The 20,044-nt window shown below is 42.0% G+C and overlaps 1 protein-coding gene across 4 annotated transcripts in view; it reads right to left on the minus strand.

The window, feature by feature from the left end:
- The window catches only part of LOC139551721 (GTPase-activating Rap/Ran-GAP domain-like protein 3), a 179,309-nt gene that overhangs the window by 132,584 nt on the left and 26,681 nt on the right, over positions 1–20,044 (minus strand). The window lies entirely within an intron of this gene.

A 20,044-nucleotide genomic window follows, 5' to 3' on the forward strand; every position in this document is an offset into this window, starting at 1 on the left:
TTATTTGTCACATGCACAGGATACAGAAGGTGTAAACGGTACAGTGAAATGTTTACTTTCATATTTGCATAGTAGCAATATCAAAAATAGAAAGTGTCCAGATCAAAATATAAAAAAAATATTAGATGCTAACCCAGACACAATTTTCTAAATTGATGGGTCATGTGAAAGAAACGCTATATCCATCCCCCAGCAACATCTAGCTAAGTGGATGGATCACTATTGTCTAGACATGTACACATGTTAATGAAATATAATAGATGGCCGTAATCACCCACAGACACACCTGGCTAACTTGATGGGTCATGTAATCATCTGGCAAAGTGGAGTCTTTTGTATAGACATGTAGCTAGCTAGCTAGCTAGCTAAACAATAATCCCAACTCATAGCTACAGTACAAACAGATTGCCATAGCCAGCCACCATGCATGAAATGCTGTAGTATGAATCTGCAGCTAAAGCTAGGTTCAATGTTAACTAGATCATACACGTAACATTCGCTAGCGAGCCAACGTTTGCTAGCTAGCGAACAGTACGCTTTAACTTGCAATGAAAACAACTTTCTGACAAAATTAGAAACCTACACTCTTACCCATATAGATGGATGAACGCTTCACGGCAGCGTGTCTTTTCTATTTTATTTGTAGCTAGCTACAGCTTGTTTGGCCCATTGTGTCAAGTCACTCTGGTTCACACTGTCCGTGTGCAGAAAGTAGTCAACTTTTTGTCGATAGCGCCTGCTAAATTCAGGGCAGCAATGTTGTTGAGAGCAGTAGAAACACATGCAGTTCTCAATGGCTAACGTTATATATTTCAAAACATCTGCGGTAGCAAGGATTATCTATACATACTGAGCAGCTCATGTTATAGACAGAAGCGTGCTACATGGTAGACTAATCTAAACTCATCTCTGGGCATGTCCAGCCCTTCCATTAACTCAGCCAATCATGGCTAGTGGGAAGGTTCCTGCCTTTTTCCATGGCTAAACCAACTAGGCTCGTAATTTAACAATTTTATTCTTATTTACAGATGGCATACACATTTTTATTAAGGCACATAAAAGTTCACATGTTCCAGAAGGCATTTCTGCCCCCAAAAAAATCCATTTTGATAACGTTTATTTTTTCAAATACCTCTCCTCTGAAGTGGTGACGTGTGACATACGTCTAGCTTCTTGAAACGCGTCACATACAGTATAATACCCACTGCTAGTAGGCATGTATTCATCCAACACAAAATGTAATGTCCTAAAAAAACTTGACAGGCTACTACCCATGAGACCTATAGGCCTATGCCCAGTGCGCATTTCTTGCGCCACTCCATATATCAAAGCCATATCAAATATAATGTAAATTAGTTGCTATTGAGCTGAACATTGAAAGTTGAGAAACTATTTATATGTAGAAAAAAATATATTTGTGTGTGTGTGTCAATTTCGACCAGTCCACCCAACAAAAAAATGGTCCAGCCCATCTGGCATCTACCAGAATTGCCAGTTGGTCAATTCGCCCCTGCTCTTGGATTACCATGAATGTCAGAGAAACTCACAGGGTGTTACGCTTTTGAACATTTGAACTCCTGAGTGTCAAGTGGCAAAAAGGAGGCTGGAAGAAAATTTACAGTAAGCTATGCTATGTTTCCCACTCTAACATGAACTAGGATGTGTCCCAAATGGCCCCCTATTCCCTATGCCCCCTATTCCCTTTTAACCAGGACCTAGGGTAGAATTTGGGATGCAGACATATTATTGGTCACCTGAGGGTGCCTACATATGAAGATCACGAATATGCCTTCAAATACAAGGTGTGTGTGTATGTGCCTGTCCGTGTTTGTCATTGTGTGTGTGTGCACCCGCATTGACAGCTCATCTGACCAATGATTATGTTAGTCACTGTAATAATATGTGTGTGTGTGTTTAGACCTGTGTAGGTTGAAGTAGGTAACCATGGGCACATTGGGGTAACAGAGAGGACAGAAGGGGAGGAAGGGGGTTAGATTACAGTACGATAGATTACCACAATTGTCACGCCCTGGCCTTAGTTATCTTTGTTCTCTTTATTATTTTGGTTAGGTCAGGGTGTGACGAGGGTGGTTTGTGTGTTTTTGTCTCGTCTAGGGTGTTTGTACTGTCTAGGTTTTTTTTGTAGAGTTATGGGGTTGTGTTTATGTAAGTCTATGGTTGCCTAGATTGGTTCTCAATTAGAGGCAGGTGTTTATCGTTGTCTCTGATTGGGAACCATATTTAGGCAGCCATGTTCTTTGGGTATTTTGTGGGTGATTGTTTCCTGTGTCAGTGTTTGTGCCACACGGGACTGTTTCGGTTTGTTCACGTTTATTGTTTTTGTATTTGTGTTCATGTTCAGTTTTCTATATTAAAACATGGACACCTACCACGCTGCGTATTGGTCTGATCCTTGCTACACCTCTTCAGAGGAAGAAGAGGAAGACAGCCGTGACAACAATGGTCATCCACCCTGGTCCTAAAGATCTATAGTAGGGCGTGCAGGTTTTTGTTTCTGCCCAGCATTATAACATCTGATACCAAACATAGAGACACAAGTAGGCCTATGGCGTTCCATTGTTCACATTTTGAAATCCGGACATTGAGCTGAGACGCATTGAAAAGATACACTAGGGTTGACTGGCGGGAACCCAGTTACCGAGGTTTACCGGGATTTACCGCCCCAAACCACTCCATTTTCCCAGGATAAATAACTGCGAGAATGGCGTGAAATGGAACTGTTAAATTACAGCAACAGGGAGCCAAAAAACTCTCCTTTAGCTCTTGGAGTCCCATGCAGGAAAGGCTAGACTAGAATAGCTTGCGGTAGGTTATAGCAGTCATCTTCGTGAAGTGAAGTGAAAATCTTCTGCATCTTATCCTATATTATTCAAGAATGTCATTAGAATGATGACGATAAGGACAATGAAATGAATTTAATGTCACCGTTGAAAGCGAGGAAGGAAGGAAGCAACAATAAGCAACAATAGAGAGAGAAAGAGGAGGCAGGCTAATAACAGTAGGGGGAATATTATGAAAGGCATATATTCATCAGCCTACTAATAATTAAAACATTTAAATAAAAGTCGCTAGCCTATACTTGTAACTTTGTAGGTCTCATGTGCTGCACCAGAATAGCAAGTTCTCTCCCTGCTTTATCATGGTTTGAATGATGTGGGTAATTCCAGTCCATGTAATACAATACAGTACAGTAATACAGTTCACACTCAAAAAAGATTAGCCTACCGGAGCTAGTTTAATGTATTTACTCAAGAGAGCATATAGCTAGCTATACCGATGGGTTTTTCGTTTTTCTGTTGTGCGTTATGTGCTGTAGCCTATCTCATATATGTATTGGATAACGACACAATCATTTGGGCTTTTTTGGGCTTGGGCTCATTAAATGTCTTTAATGTAGGGCTCATAAAATGTACTTAATGTATTGTTCATCAGGCTCAGGTAGCATCAGGCTTGAATTTTCGATCAAAGCTCTAATCAAATCCAGACACAGGCCTATTTATATGCATTATAATGGTTTTGAATTACACTTCCGGTTTTGGCGGGAAATACCGGGTTACCCGGGAGAAAAGTGATATACTCTCGGGATGGAACATTTGTAAAATACCAGACAATATTAAACCCTATGATACTCTGTAGGTTATAGAGTAAGAATAACTACAACCCTGTAGTTGTTTTATAGTCTGTAGGCCTACTATAAATGACATTGTGAAAGTGATGCCCCTATACAGGAAATCTGTTGCATGTTCAAACAATATTTTATCGAATTAAAGGAAATAGAATTCAATTCAATGAAATTCAAATGCGTTCTATTCTATGTTAGGTGTAAAAATATACACTGAGTGTACAAAACATTAGGAACACCTAAGCTCCCGAGTGGCCCAGCGGTCTAAGGCACTGCATCTCAGTGCTAGAGGCGTCACTACAGACCCTGGTTTGATTCCAGGCTGTATCACAACAGGCCAAGATTGGGAGTCCCATTGGGCGATGCACAATTGGCACAGCATCGTCCGGGTTATGGTTTTGTCGGTGTAGGCTGTCATTGTAATTAAGAATTTGTTCATAGCTGACATGCCTAGTTAAATAAAGGTGTAAAAAAATATATATAAATCGTTGTCCAAAAATACCGATTACCGATTGTTATGTGAAAACTTGAAATTGGCCCTAATTAATCGGCCATTCCGATTAATCGGTCGACCTCTAAATACAGTGCATTCAGAAAGTATTCAGACCCCTTGACTTTTTCCACATTTTGTTACATTACAGCCTTATTCTAAAATTGATTTAAAAAAATGTTTCCCTCATCAGTCTACACACAATAATTTCTCAAGTCAGTGCACTGCATACAATCTATCAAGTCAGGAAAGTCTGGCTGCGAGTAGTAGTAGTAGTAGTAGTAGTAGAAGCTAGCTGCATTGCTCAGCCAGGCCAGAAGCAGCTTATCAAGTCACTGACGAGTGGTGACGTGTGTGCTTTGGTACTGTTTTTTGCAACTTTCTCACTATCTATTACCAGAGTGTGTGTCTGACAGTGTTTCATAGGTAATCATGTTACAAAACAGGTCAGGTCATCAAAACACACAAGATGCTCGCGAATGGGTTTTGAAAAATGGACAAGTTGCAGGTGAGATACAAAATATCTCATTTTGCCCCAAAAAGTGGCAGCCTTAAGTGATTGACACTATCAAACAAGTGGCCACTTCATAAAGGGCTTAGGGCCAAGGGTTATTTCAACATAACATTGGCGACGTCTGAGGTGCTGCATAATGGCCTCACTGTCTGGAGGTTCTGGCTGCTATGATTGGAAAGAGAGAGCACAATCATCACAGCTGCTTCTCTCGTGTTAGTGGGCTTGATCATAATCCACACCCAATCCTCCAGTAAGTTGTGATGAACTCACTAACAAAACTCAGTTTTGAACGAGACTGACTTCATGAACAAAATTATCATATTTGACACTAGAATGAATGTTTCTGCCTCATATCGATGGCACATAGGCTGTTTAAAACCAGAGAAGTTGGTTCTAAGGGGCAATTGACCTTTAACCTTAAGTGCTTAGAATAGCCAATTAGATTTCCGCCAACCATTTAATTTGTTTGGCTTCTTTTTGAAGGCCTCAGGGTCAACTTGAGGGTTAAACTAGTGCATTCTGGGAAATGTAATATTTTCCCCATATAGGCGATTCATTAAATATAATAACTTTCAATATTCACATCCAGGTTTTGTTTTCCTTGATCATTAATTTTAAGAGTTTGTTCTGAAAACCAATTGTTTCAACAATATTTCATATGCATGTATTTAATGAAGTTTGATGTTTTGTGTACAAGATGTACACTGATTGTACAAAACATTAGTAACACCTGTTCTTTCCATGACATAGACTGACCAGGTGAATCCAGGTGAAAGCTATGATCCCGTATTGATGTCACCTGTTAAATCCACTTAAATCACTGTAGATGAAGGGGAGAAGACCGGTTAAATAAGGATTTTTAAGCTTTGAGACAATTGTGACATGGATTGTGTATGTGTGCCATTCAGCGGGTGAATGGGCAAGGCAAAAGATTTAAGTTCCTTTGAACGGGGTATTGTAGTAGGTGCCAGACGCACCGGTTTGAGTGTGTCAAGAACTGCAACGCTGCTGAGTTTTTCATGCTCAACAGTTTCCCGTAGATATCAAGAATGGTCCTTCACCCAAAGGACATCCAGCCAACTTGACACAACTGTGGGAAGCATTGGAGTTAACATGGGTCAGCATCCCTGTGTAACGCTTTCGACACCTTGTAGTCAATGCCCCGCTAAATTTAGGCTGTTCTGAGGGCGCAACTCAATATTAGGAAGGTTTTTATTTCTTTCTATTTCTTTTATTTTTTTGACCTTTTATTTAACTAGGCAAGTCAGTTAAGAACACATTCTTATTTTCAATGACGGCCTAGGAACGGTGGGTTAACTGCCTCGTTCAGGGGCAGAACGACAGATTTTTACCTTGTCAGCTCGGGGATTCGTTTTTGCAACCTTCTGGTTACTAGTCCAACGCTCTAACCACCTGCCTTACATTGCACTCCACGAGGAGCCTGCGTGGCAGGCTGACTACCTGTTACGCGAAGGCAGCAAGAAGCCAAGGTAAGTTGCTAGCTAGCATTAAACGTATCTTATAATAAAAACAATCAGTCTTAATATAATCACTAGTTAACTACACATGGTTGATGATATTACTAGTTTATCTAGCGTGTCCTGCGTTGCATATAATCGATATGGTTGCTGTTAATTTCTCATTGAATCACAGCCTACTTCGACAAACGGGTGATGATTTAACAAGCACATTTGCGAAAAAAGCACTGTCGTTGCACCAATGTGTACCTAACCATAAACATCAATGCCTTTCTTTAAAAAGTATATATTTTTAGACCTGCATATTTAGTTAATATTGCCTGCTAACATGAATTTCTTATAACTAGGGAAATTGTCACTTCTCTTACGTTCCGTGCAAGCAGACAGGGTATTTGGGGCAGTTTGGGCCGCCTGGCTCATTGCGAACTGTGTGAAGTCCATTTATTCCTAACAAAGGCCGTAATTAATTTGCCAGAATTGTACATAATTATGACATAACATTGAAGGTTGTACAATGTAACAGCAATATTTAGACTTAGCGATGCCATCCGTTAGATAAAATACGGAACGGTTCCGTATTTCACTGAAAGAATAAACTTTTTATTTTCGAAATGATAGTTTCCGGATTTGACCATATTAATGACCTAAGGCTGTGTGCTATTATGTTATAATTAAGTCTATGATTTGATATTTGATAGAGCAGTCTGACTGAGCAGGAGCAGGCTCGTAAGCATTCATTCAAACAGCACTTTTGTGCTTTTTCCAGCAGCTCTTCGCAATGCTACAAGCATTGCGCTGTTTATGACTTCAAGCCTATCAACTCCCGAGATTAGGCTGGTGTAACCGATGTGAAATGTCTAGCTAGTTAGCGGGGTGCGCGCTAATAGCATTTCAAACGTCACTCGCTCTGAGACTTGGAGTAGTTGTTCCCCTTGCTCTGCAAGGGCCGCGGCTTTTGTGGAGCGATGGGTAACGATGCTTCGAGGGTGGCTGTTGTCGATGTGTTCCTGGTTCGAGCCCATGTAGGGGCGAGGAGAGGGACGGAAGCTATACTGTTACACTGGCAATACTAAAGTGTCTATAAGAACATCCAATAGTCAAAGGTATATGAAATACAAAGGGTATAGAGAGAAATAGTACTATAATTCCTATAATGACTACAACCTAAAACTTCTTACCTGGGAATATTGAAGACTCATGTTAAAAGGAACCACCAGCTTTCATATGTTCTCATGTTCTGAGCCAGGAACTTAAACGTTAGCTTTTTTACATGGCACATATTGCACTTTTACTTTCTTCTCCAACACTTTGTTTTTGCATTATTTAAACCAAATTGAACATGTTTCATTAATTATTTGAGGCTAAATTGATTTGATTGATGTATTATATTAAGTTAAAATAAAAGTGTTCATTCAGTATTGTTGTAATTGTCATTATTACAAATAAATAAATACATTTAAAAAAAAGAATCGGCCGATTAAACGGCATTAGCTTTTTTTTGGTCTTCCAATAATCGGTATCGGTATCGGGGTTGAAAAATCATAATCGGTTGACCTCTACACTGTATGCACGGTCTATTTTCAAACATCCCAAATCGGCGCCTATTTCTAGTGATCAGTCTGCGCTCAGACTACCCCTTCTCTCTCAATTCAATTCAATTGCCTCTCCACCTCTCTCTCTCTCTCTCTCTCTCCATCTACCGCCCCCCCTCTCTCTCTACCTCCACCTCTCTCTGTCTCTCTTTAATCTCCATGTCTTTGGCTTGATTAACTCTGTCTGTTTAACCTTATCTGCTGGGTTGGGGGCTGGAGGGAGAGAGGGAGGAAGAGGGAGACGGACTGCAGTCCATCAGTACGCCACATACTCACATATCTCGGAGGCTACAGACCAGGCTACAGACCAGCGGCTCAACAGACCGACCACAGCCACTCCTACAGTCCTCCATCACAGACACACTCACAGAGAAGGCACACACGCTCGCACGCACACACACACACACATACCACTGAATTATACAGTAGGTCAGAGAGAGAGAGGAAAAGAGTTGTGGGTGGGGTGTGTGGTGAGTAGGGAAGAAGAGAGGGTTGTGGGGGAGGGAGACAGGAAGGGAAGAGAGAGTAGGAGGGCCAGAGAGATGGAGAGTTTAAACATGCACAGAGTGAGTGGAAGAGAAATAGAAAAAGAGATATATAAACAGAAAGTGAGAGAGAGAAACAGAGACATGGGATGGAATGGAGAGAGGGAAGGAAATGCGAGAGAGATGGACCACAGGAAACAGTGGGGTTACAGTGCCTATAATAAGTATTCACCCCCCTTGGATTCATTCACATTTTATTGTGTTGAAGTGTGATTCAAATGGATTTAATTGAGATTTACATTTAATCAGATGCTATTCTGCCAGTGGCAGAGGGCGGAAATACTCATAACACCGGAATTACACATCAAACATTTACACACACACACGTGAAGACACACACACAGGTGAAATGTGAGACTTGGTCAATCTGATACACCAAGAGAAGTCTGCATCTATCGCTCTACTGTAATTGCTCTGCAGCTCAAGACCACACACACACAACACCACAAACACACAACATCACAAAGAGTGCTGGAATGTGAAGCTCAGGTTACAGCTCTGAGGTCATCCATTTTGCATGAGCAGAAAACCACAGCGGTGACATAGTACATCCTGGGAAAATACCCACACATTCCCAACTACTTATTGGAGGAAAGCATTGACTGTCCTCTCTGAGTTAATTTGGTGTTTTCTATAAGTGTGTGTTCTCACCTATTTTAGTGTGTGTCGCTATGTTCCCACCCTGAAATGAAACTCTAATAGGCTGACCACACCGCTCGCGTCTCGTGCGTGAGCGTTGCAAAATAAATTTAGAAATCTATGTTATTCAATTATTGCACCCACACTGCTCGCGAGCGTCAACAAGCGTCTGCATTGCCAAGGGCTAAAATAGAACTCCTTTCTATTTCTGATGCAGATCGCGCTGCAAGTCCTGCCTCTCCCATCTCCTCATTGGTTTATAGAAGCAGGTACCCACGTGCCATCTCCTGGTTATACCCACGTGGGTGATTGAAAGACGAACTGTGTTGCCGGTCGGTGTAGTAATACTATGAAAGTTTAGATATCCCGGGTGGCGCAGTGGTCTAGGGCACTGCATCGCAGTGCTAGCTGCGCCACCAGAGTCTCTGGGTTCGCGCCCAGGCTGGGCTGGGTTCGCGCCCAGGCTCTGTCGCAACCGGGAGATCCGTGGGGCGACGCACAATTGGCATAGCGTCGTCCGGGTTAGGGAGGGTTTGGCCGGTAGGGATATCCTTGTCTCAGTATGTAAAAAAATTAATTAAAAAAAATGTAATAAAATGTATGCACTCAACTGTAAGTCGCTCTGGATAAGAGCGTCTGCTCTTGGCCGGTAGGGATATCCTTGTCTCAGTATGTAAAAATGTAATAAAAATGTATGCACTCTACTGTAAGTCGCTCTGGATAAGAGCGTCTGCTAAAATGACTAAAATGTAGATGCCAATCACCATATAAGTTCAAAGATGAAAAAGCCTAGAAGGAGGAGAGATGACTAGAAACGATTCGGTTGACCGTTTTATGTGTCGATTAATTGTCGGAGTAGAGGACCTTGTGCATTTCAGGTAAAATAACAACTCAATGTTTATCTCAGGACAAATTAGCTAGCAACAGCAAGCTAACTAGCTAAATTGCCATAAATGTTTAACGCTTTTCGACCTGTTCCCAAATTAATATAATTGGTTCAGAGTTTGTTTTGATATTTTAACCTGCGTGTCGTGATCGCGTTTGGTGTAGGGGGACAAAATACATTTATGCACAAAGGCGGACGACGGCGCACGCGTGCAGCCGGTTTGGGTTCCGTGTAACACTAAAATGTCAGGTTGTGGAACTGCCCGAGCTTGAAGACAAGCATGACAAAGGATAAGGGATACTGAATAAATGACACCATGACAATCATCAGGATCGAGTTACAAACAAACAAACAACTGGAGACACATGAACACCCCCACCCTAATTACTGGCCTAAGGGTATAGGTTAAGGAACATACACACATGCATGAGGTACACACACACATTCTCATACACACCCACATTCTCATACACACCCACACATGCACATATGCAGGGCAGGCATACACAAATGCACAAATACACACACACAAAGTTGTTAAAATACACACACAAACACTCGCTCTCTCTCTCTCTCTCTTTGCATAAAGCCTGCTGCTGGTTTAAATAGTCAGGCATAAAGCCTGGCCTTAACAAGGAAAAGGAAGGGAAGACTTCCTCCAAAGAGGTGGACCTGTTAACTAGCGTGTGTTTAACAGAGAGCAATTCAATGTGTACGTCAGCCACTAAAAGCTCCATATACAGTACATTTTCAATAGGAGTTAAGAGAGGGGAGATCACGTGACACGGTGGCACTTCTGGAGGCCATAACAATACAATATTATACAACACTATACTATAGAGCCTGGTTAAGGTCATGTTGTGTGTGGATAAAGTGCATTCGGAAAGTATTCAGACCCCCTTGACTTTTTTCACATTTTGTTATGTTACAGACTTATTCTAAAATAGATTTTTTTTTTTATCCCTCGTCAATCTACACACAATACCCTATAATGACAAAACAAAAACAGGTTTTTAAAAATGTTTGCAAATTTATATATATATATATAAAAAAATATATAAAAAAAGACATTTTCATAAGTATTCAGACCCTTTACTTAGTACTTTGTTGAAGCACCTTTGGCAGAGATTACAGTCTTGAGTCTTCTTGTGTATGACGCTACAAGCCTGGCATACCTGTATTTAGGGAGTTTCTCCCATTTTTCTTGGCAGATACTCTCAAGCTCTGTCAGGTTGGATGGAGAGCTTGGCTTCACAGCTTTTTTCAGGTCTCTCCAGAGGTGTTCGATTGGGTTCAAGTCCGGGCTCTGGCTGGGCCACTCAAAGACCTTCAGAGACTTGTCCCGAAGCCACTCCTGTGTTGTCTTGGCTGTGTGCTTAGAGTTGTTGTCCTGTTGGAAGGTGAAACTTCACCCCAGTCTGAGATCTGTACTTTGCTCCGTTCATCTTTCCCCCGATCCTGACTGGTCTCCCAGTCCCTGCCGCTGAAAAACATCCCCACAGCATGATGCTGCCACCACCATGCTTCACTGTAGGGATGGTGCCAGGTTTCCTCCAGACGTGAAGCTTGGCCTTCAGGCCTTGGTGGAGTCTTGGTGTTTCCAAACTTCTTACATTTAAGAATGATGGAGGCCGCTGTGTTCTTTGGGACCTTCAATGCTGCAGAAATGTTTTGATACCCTTCCCCTGATCTGTGCCTCGACACAATCCGGTCTCGGAGTTCTGCAGACAATTCCTTCCACCTCATGGCTTGGTTTTTGCTCTGACATGCACGGTCAACTGTGGGACCTTATATAGACAGGTGTGTTCCTTTCAAAATCATGTCCAATCAATTGAATTTACCACACGTAAATGTGTAAAATTCTACAAAATGTAAATGTTTCTACAAGTTGTAGAAACATCTTAAGGATGATCAATGGAAACAGGATGGACCTGAGCTCAATTTCGAAGTCTCATAGCAAAGGATCTGAATACTTATATAAATAAGGTATTTTTTCTGTTTTTGCTTTGTCATTATGGGATATTGTGTGTAGATTGATGAGGAAAACATGTATTTAATCAATTTTAGAAAAAGGCTGAAACTTAACAAAATGTGGAAAAAGGGAAGGGGTCTGAATGCTTCCGAATGCACTGTACACACTATAATACTGTGTGTGTTTTACCACCCAGCAGAGGGATGTTCAGGGTTAATGTGGCAGTTGCCCCTAGTGGCCGGTTTCCACATCATCTTCCGACGTCCTTGGACTTGGAGGAACGTCAAAAACTGACTTGTATCACGGGTGACACACCGCACACAGTGATTACTATATTATACACAATTGCTGCCTCACGGTCCTCGAGGTACAACCCTCCTCTGTTTGACCTTGTATGTGTGTGTCTTTATCCTGACGACTTCCTTCAGATGTAAGCCCATTGGTCTGCCACTCTGTGGTAACAGTGCGCTTTTACATTTTTTAAATTTAACTAGGCAAGTCAGTTAAGAACTAATTCTTATTTACAATGACGGCCTACCGGGGAACAGTGGGTTAACTGCCTTGTTCAGGGGCAGAATGACAGATTTGTACCTTGTCAGCTCGGGATTCGATCCAAGAGCTTTACTGCTGCTGCACTCAGACACAACCTACCATTAATCTCCAAGTTGTGGTTAGTAGCCACACACATGTATGCACACGCATACGCTGGCACACACACACGCACACACTCACGAACACACACACACACACACAGTTTCTATCGAACACGTATGCATGCACAGGCACATACCCACATATTTACAGAAATGCTCTCTCAAACACACACACGCTCACACACGCACGTCCTCTCTCTCACACTCATGCGTATACACATTTACTCAGCTCTATTTCTTTATCCCAAGAGACCCTTGCCCCTTGGCCTCTGACCCTGTTGATGTCCCCAGTCTGCTCTCTGAGATGACTGACTTCCAACCAGCAGATACTATACGCCTATATGAATAAATACAGCACTCTCCTCCCCATCTACAGTAGCCCCATCTTGTTGCGTGTGTGTGCATATGCGTGAATGAGAGAGAAAGAGAGCATCTAACTGTGTGTGTGTGTGTGTGTGTGTGTGTGTGTGTGTGTGTGTGTGTGTGTGTGTGTGTGTGTGTGTGTGTGTGTTTGTGTGTGGGGGGTGGCTGATCGTGCTAGTTTATCCGAGGCTTTCTTTTCCCTAGACAGATACAAGATGAATGTACGGATGTACGCGTGTAGGTGGAAGTATTTTAATGTGTAGGTGCGCCGTCTATATACCTTTTAGAAGACAAGGTTTGTGTGTATGTCTGCTTGTGGGCATGTTTGCTTGTGCTTGCTTTGTGTGTTTGTGCATGCGTGTGTGTGTGTGTGTGTGTGTAGATGCAGGTGCGTGTAATTGTATGCATACCTGTGCTTGCATGTGCATGTGGGCGTGCATACTTGTGTGTTTGTGTGTGTGTGTGTGCCTGCGTCCGTGCGTGCATGCGTGTGTGACCCTGACCCAACCCCTTTGAGGTAGATGCGTGGGGATCGTTAGCTGTTGACTCAATAGGATGTTAATCCAGGCTAGCAATCCTGGCCTCTGGACCTCAGCCACTTGAAGGCCTTTAGCCTCCTCTTTAAGCCTGCTCTGACCACAAGTTCTTTCCCACTCATTGGGCCTCATCTCTCTCCGGTACCCCTCTTTACTGATCCAAGATCAGCTTTTCTCATCCCTTTAGTCATGACAAACAGGGCCAGGAACAGAGTTCAGTTAGGCCTCCGCGCTTTAGCAAACAAAGGAAAGTAGGAAGAGAGGAATTGGAGCACTCAAAAAAGAAAAAAGGGCAGGGATTCATTTCTTATTTGTTCACTTTAATCCATTGTTCAGGGATGAGTACAGGTGACTGACGTTTCGACATCAAGCTGACCTCTTTCTCAGAGTGACCTGACCATTGTACTTAGCTCCTTTTTATAGCCTAGTGGCCTACAAAGACATAGCAATGTGAAAAAGATATATAACTGTGAGCGATATGAATGAACAGGGTTCACAGGATGACAGAAAGGACACAAGACCAGCTGGATAACTAAGCTAGTACTCAATCATGTAGGAACTATCTTCCTTTATGTGCGATCAGTGATAGCATTACATGTTTATCTCTCAAAACCACAAGGATGACGCAAGTGAAGTTTGGTCTAGTGCTGTAGGTTCGTTATCTTTGAATGCAGCACGTAAGCAATCATTCTTTAGGTCATTACTTATTGAGTTTATAAACCAATTCTGGGGTCAATTTGACTAATGGTTTACGTTAAGATTTGTGAATATTTTCAGCGTTAGTGTATTGGTATATTGCCATCATCTTCGAATTCGGGACTTTATTTTGTCTAAATCTGTTTGTGTGAATGATTCAAATCTCAGTTGGTACACTCTACATTAGTGTTCCAATATACTTCAAAACACTTGCACAGCTGACTTTTCCATGAGAAGATATTTTTTTATACATTTCGTTTTAGCATTAGCGTTACATAGTCAAAATAGTTAATTTTGAACAGTTTCCTTGTATTTTTTAGATATCAATGCTAAACTTAAAATGTTTCCTAATGATCATGTCTTTGATTACCTTAAAAAGTTTTAAGTTGATAGGCCATTGTGAAGTTGATTTACAAAGGATTTAAATGGTTAAGTAAAATCAGATTTCCAGATGTATCAATAACTCACCCATTCCAATACCGAATATAGTGTTATTTAGACTTCATGAGAACGTGTTTTCCAAAAATATATCAATGGACCTTATGTCTTTGTGGCAAATTTGTTCAGCATAAGGAAAGACACCTACAGTGGCAAGAAAAAGTATGCCAACCATTTGGAATTACCTGGATTTCTGCATAAATAGGTCATAGGCAAACACAGTGTACTTAAACTAATAACACACACATTATTGTATTTTTCTTGTCTATATTGAATACATCATTTAAACATTCACAGTGTAGGTCGGAAAAGGTATGTGAAGCCCTAGACAAATGACTTCTCCAAAAGCTAATTGGAGTCAGGAGTTAGCTAACCTGGAGTCCAATCAATGAGACGAGATTGGAGATGTTGGTTAGAGCTGCCCTGCCCTATAAAAAAAACACTCTTAAAATTTGAGTTTGCTTTTCAGAAGAAGCATTGCCTGATATGAACCATGCCTCAAACAAAAGAGATCTCAGAAGACCTAAGATTAAGAATTGTTGACTTGCATAAAGCTGGAAAGGGTTACAAAAGTATCTCTAAAAGCCTTGATGTTCATCAGTCCACGGTAAGTCAAATTGTCTATACATGGAGAAAGTTCATCACTGATGACTGCAAGAGCTCAGTTAAGAATCCTAGTGTGTCAGCTAAAGACTTACAGAAATCTCTGGAACATGCTAACATCTCTGTTGACGAGTCTACGATACGTAAAACACTAAACCAGAATGGTGCTCATGGGAGAACACCACAGAAGAAGCCACTGCTGTCTAAAAAAACATTGCTGCCTGTCTGAAGTTTACAGAAGAGCACCTGGATGTTCCACTGCGCTACTAGCAAAATATTCTGTGGACAGATTAAACTAAAGTTGAGTTGATTGGAAGGAACACACAACACTAGGTGTGGAGAAAAAAGGCACAGCACAGCACACCAACATCAAAACCTCATCCTAACTGTAAAGTATGGTGAAGGGAGCATCATGGTGGGCTTCTTTGCTGGCTTAGGGCCTGGAAAGCTTGCTATCATCGACGGAGAAATGAATTCCCAAGTTTATCAAAACATTTTGCAGGAGAATGTAAGGCTATCTGTCTGCGAATTGAAGCTCAACAGAAGTTGCGTGATGCAACAGGACAACGACCCAAAACACAGAAGTAAATCAACAACAAAATGGCTTCAACAGAAGAAAATACGCCTTCTGGAGTGGTCCAGTCAGAGTCCTGAACTCAACGCGATTGAGATGCTGTGGCATGACCTCAAGAGAGTGGTTCACACCAGACATCCCAAGAATATTGCTGAACTGAAACCGTTTTGTAAAGAGGAATTAGATGAAGATAACATCACATTTTATGACCAATTTATGCAGAAATCCAGGTAATTCCGACGGGTTCACATACTTTGTCTTGCCACTGTAGATACAAAGTATCAAGTCTCTAGGTCAAACAGGGCGAGGGATATTGTGTGTAGAGGGTTTAGGTGAGAGTGCTTTAACAGTACAACCTATAGGCCGGCAGGGAGGAAGTGATGTTCTTTTTGACCAAGTTATTCATGGCCTCTAGTTTCTATGTGCCAAATTAGAAAAAACTTACCAATCTATGCTTGAGTTATTTGACCATGTCAAGGAAATCAAAATCTATGTATAACAATAGTTTTCACAGCTTAGCTGTGAACCCCTAATAACATGGTAGCATGCTCTCGGCAGCCGATGTGAGCGAGACCTTTAAACAGGTCAACATTCACAAAGCCGCGGCGCCAGATGGATTACCAGGATGTGTACTCAAAGCATGCTCAGACCAACTGGCAAGTGTCTTTACTGACATTTTCAACCTCCCTGACTGAGTCTGTAATACCTACATGTTTCAAGCAGACCACCATAGTCCCTGTGCCCAAGGAAGCGAAGGTAACCTGCCTAAATGATTACTGCCCCATAACACTCACGTCAGTAGCCATAAAGTGCTTTGAAAGGCTGGTTGTGGCTCACATCAACAGCATCCTCCCGGATACCCTAGACCCACTCCAATTCGCATACCGCCCTAACAGATCCACAGAAAATGCAATCTCAATCGCACTCCACACTGCACTTTCTCACCTGGACAAAAGGAACACCTATGTGAGAATGCTGTTCATTCACTACAGCTCAGCGTTCAACACCATAGTGCCCACAAAGCTCAACACTAAGTTAAGGACCCTGGGACTAAACACCTCCCTCTGCAACTGGATCTTGGACTTCCTGACGGGCTGCCCCCAGGTGGTAAGGGTACGCAACAACACGTCTGCCACGCTGATCCTCAACACCGGGGCCCCTCAGGGGTGTGTACTTAGTCCCCTCCTGTACTTCCTGTTTACACACGACCGCGTGGCCAAACACGACTCCAACACCATCATTAAGTTTGCCGACGACACAACAGTGATAGGCCTGATCACTGACAACGATGAAACAGCCTATAGGGAGGAGGTCAGAGAACTGGCAGTGTGGTGCCAGGACAAAGGAGCTGATCGTGAACTACAACGGGGCTGTAGTGGAGCGGGTCGAGAGTTTCAAGTTCCTTGGTGTCCACATCACCAACAAACTATCATGGTCCAAACACACCAAGACAGTCGTGAAGAGGGCACGACAAAAACCTTTCCCCCTCAGGAGACTGAAAGTATTTGCATGGGTCCCCAGATCCTCAAAATATTTCTACAGTTGCACCATCGAGAGCATCCTGACCGGTTGCATCACCGCCTGCTATTGCAACTGCTTGACATCTGACCTTAAGGCACTACAGAGGGTAGTGCGTACGTCCCAGTACATCACTGGGGCCATGCTTTCTGCCATCCTGGTGTCAGAAGAAGCCTATAAAATTGTCAGAGACTCCAGTCACCCAAGTCATAGACTGTTTTCTCTGCTACTGCACGGCAAGCGGTACCGGAGCACCAAGTCGAGTATCAAAAGGCTCCTTAACAGTTTCTACCCCCAAGCCATAAGACTGCTGAACAATTAATCAAATGGCCACCGGACTATTTACATTGACCCCCCCTCCATTTGTTTTGTACACTGCTGCTACTCACTGTTTATTAATTATGCATAGTCACTTCACCCCTACAAACAGTACATGTACAAATTACCTCAACTAACCTGTAACCCCGCACACTGACTCAGTACCGTACCCGCTGTATATAGCCTCGTTATTGTGATACTTTTTATTATGATTTTCTTTTTTACTTAAATAAAATATTTTCTTAACTCTTCTTGAACTGCACTGTTGGTTAAGGGCTTGTAAGTAAGCATTTCACAGTAAGGTCTACACTTCTTGTTTTAACAAATAAAGTTTGATTTGATGATTCAAGGTAAATCGGGTGTCTGATTGATCAGTAGGCCATGCCAAAATAAAGTATATACAGTTGAAGTCGGAAGTTTACACACACTTAGTTTGGAGTCATTAAAACTAGTTTTTCAACCACTCCACAAAATTCTTGTCAACAAACTATAGTTTTGGAAAGTCGGTTAGGACATCTACTTTGTGCATGACACAAGTAATTTTTCCAACAATTGTTTACAGACAGATTATTTCACTTATAATTCACTGTATCACAATTCCAGTGGGTCAGAAGTTTACATACACTAAGTTGACTGTGCCTTTAAACAGCTTGGAAAATTCCAGAAAATGATGTCACGGCTTTACAAGCTTCTGATAGGTTAATTGACATAATTTGAGTCAATTGGAGGTGTACCTGTGGAGGTATTTCAAGGCCTACCTTCAAACTCAGTGCCTCTTTGCTTGACATCATGGGAAAATCAAAAGAAATCAGCCAAGACCTCAGAAAAAAAATTCGGGCCTTCACAAGTCTGGTTCATCCTTGGGAGCAATTTCCAAACGCCTGAAGGTACCATGTTCATCTGTACAAACACCATAGGACCACGCAGCCTTCATACCGCTCAGGAAGGAGACGCGTTCTGTCTCCTAGAGATGAACGTACTTTGGTGTGAAAAGTACAAATCAATCCCAGAACAACAACAAAGGACCTTGTGAAGATGCTGGAGGACACAGGTACAAAAGTATCTATATCCACAGTAAAAACGAGTCCTATATCGACATAACCTCAAAGGCAGCTCGGCAAGGAAAAAGCCCCTGCTCCAAAACCACAAAAAAAAGCCAGACTACAGTTTGCAACTGCACATTATGTGGATATATTGAAGCAACATCTCAAGACATCAGTCAGGAAGTTAAAGCTTGGTCGCAAATAGGTTTTCCAAATGGACAATGACCCCAAGCATACTTCCAAAGTTGTGGCAAAATGGCTTAAGGACAACAAAGTCAAGGTATTGGAGTGGCCATCACAAAGCCCTGACCTCAATACCATAGAAAATGTGTGGGAAGAATTGAAAAAGCGTGTGCAAGCAAGGAGGCCTACAAACCTGACTCAGTTCCACCAGCTATGTCAGGAGGAATGGGCCAAAATTCACCCAACGTATTATGGGAAGCTTGTGGAAGGCTACCCGAAACGTTTGACCCAAGTTAAACAATTTACAGGCAATGCACCCAAATACTACCTGAGTGTATGTAAACTTCTGACCCACTGGGAATGTGATGAAAGAAATAAAAGCTTAAATAAATCATTCTCTCTACTATTATTATCACATTTCACATTCTTAAATAAAGTGGTGATCCTAACTGACCTAAAATAGGGAATTTTTACAAGGATTAAATGTCAGGAATTGTGAATAAATGAGTTTAAATGTACTTGGCTAAGGTGTATGTAAACTTCCGACTTCAACTGTATATATACAGTGCCTTTGTAAAATATTCAGACCCCCTTGACTTTTTCCACATTTTGTTATGTTACAGTCTTATCCTAAAGTGTAAAAAAAATAAAAAAAATAATAATAAATAAATCTCAGCAATCTACACACAATACCCCACAATGACAAACCGAAACCAGGTTTTTTTTGACATTTTTAGGAAATGTATTCAAAAGAAAAATTCTACAACTTGATTAGAATTCACCTGTGGTAAATTAAATTGATTGGACATGATTTGGAAAGGCACACACTTGTCTATATCAGGCCCCACAGTTGACAGTGCATGTCGGAGCAAAACCAAGCAATGAGGTCGAAGGAATTGTCCGTAGAGCTCCGAGACAGGATTGTGTCGAGGCACAGATCTGGGGAAGGGTACCAAAACATTTATGCAGCATTGAAGGTCCCCAAGAACACAGTGGCCTCCATCATTCTTAAAAGGAAGAAGTTTGGAACCACCAAGACTCTTCCTAGAGCTGGCCGCCCGGCCAAACTGAGCAATCGGGGCAGAAGGGCCTTGGTCTGGGTGGTGACCAAGAACCCGATGGTCACTCTGACAGAGCTCCAGAGATCCTCTTTGAAGATGGGAGAACCTTCCAGAAGGACAACCATCTCTGCAACACTCCACTATTCAGGCCATTATGGTAGAGTGGCAAGACGGAAGCCACTCCTCTGTAAAAGGCACATGACAGCCCTCTTGGTGTTTGCCAAAAGTCACCTAAAGGACTCTCAGACCATGAGAAACAAGATCTCTGGTCTGATGAAACCAAATGACGCTGAATGCCA

The sequence above is a fragment of the Salvelinus alpinus genome, chromosome 24 (genome assembly GCF_045679555.1).
Source record: "Salvelinus alpinus chromosome 24, SLU_Salpinus.1, whole genome shotgun sequence".
NCBI lineage: Eukaryota > Metazoa > Chordata > Actinopteri > Salmoniformes > Salmonidae > Salvelinus > Salvelinus alpinus.